This window comes from Neopelma chrysocephalum, unplaced genomic scaffold (genome assembly GCF_003984885.1).
Source record: "Neopelma chrysocephalum unplaced genomic scaffold, ASM398488v2 Primary Assembly neopelma1_91498, whole genome shotgun sequence".
Lineage (NCBI taxonomy): Eukaryota > Metazoa > Chordata > Aves > Passeriformes > Pipridae > Neopelma > Neopelma chrysocephalum.
Window position 1 is genome coordinate 2,387 of NW_020920269.1, and position 691 is coordinate 3,077.

The 691-nt window shown below is 64.0% G+C and overlaps 1 protein-coding gene across 1 annotated transcript in view; it reads right to left on the bottom strand.

Moving 5' to 3' along the window:
• LOC113979990 (NF-kappa-B essential modulator-like) overlaps nt 1–691 on the bottom strand; it is a gene marked incomplete at both ends in the record, with an annotated part of 3,267 nt that overhangs the window by 2,213 nt on the left and 363 nt on the right. The window lies entirely within an intron of this gene.

A 691-nucleotide genomic window follows, 5' to 3' on the forward strand; every position in this document is an offset into this window, starting at 1 on the left:
ATTGGGGACATCAGGGGTGCCACCAACCCCCACAGCGGCTGCAGCTGCACCAGCTTCCGCCTGGGGACACAGGGGACAATGGGGACATCACTGGGGACATTGGTGACATCACTGGGGACATCACACCCCCGCTGCAGCTGCAGCTGCCCCAGCTTCTGCCTGGGACATTGGGGACATCAGGGGTTGTCCCAGGGTGCCATCCCCCCCAGTGTCCCCATGTCACTCACATCTCCTCGGTGGCCCCAAGGAGTGTCCCAGTGTCCCCCTCAATGTCCCCAATGTCCTCGTGTCCCCAGTGTCACTCACTTCTCCTCGGTGGCCCCGAGGGGTGTCCCAGTGTCCCCCCGTCCCCATTGTCCCCATGTCCCCCTCAGTGTCCCCGTTGTCACTCACTTCTCCTCGATGGCCCTGAGAGGTGTCCCAGTGTCCCCCCCAGTGTCCCCAATGTCCCCGTCCCCTCTGTTGTCACTCGCTTCTCCTCAGTGGCCCCAAGGGGTGTCCCAGTGTCCCCCCCAGTGTCCCCCCAATGTCCCCAGTGTCCCCAATGTCCTCAGTGTCCCCATTGTCACTCACTTCTCCTCGATGGCCCCGAGGGGTGTCCCAGTGTCCCACCCCTTGTCCCAGTGTCACCAGTGTCCCCCCAATGTCCCCCTGTCCCCCCCGTTGTCACTCACTTCTCCTCGGTGGCCCC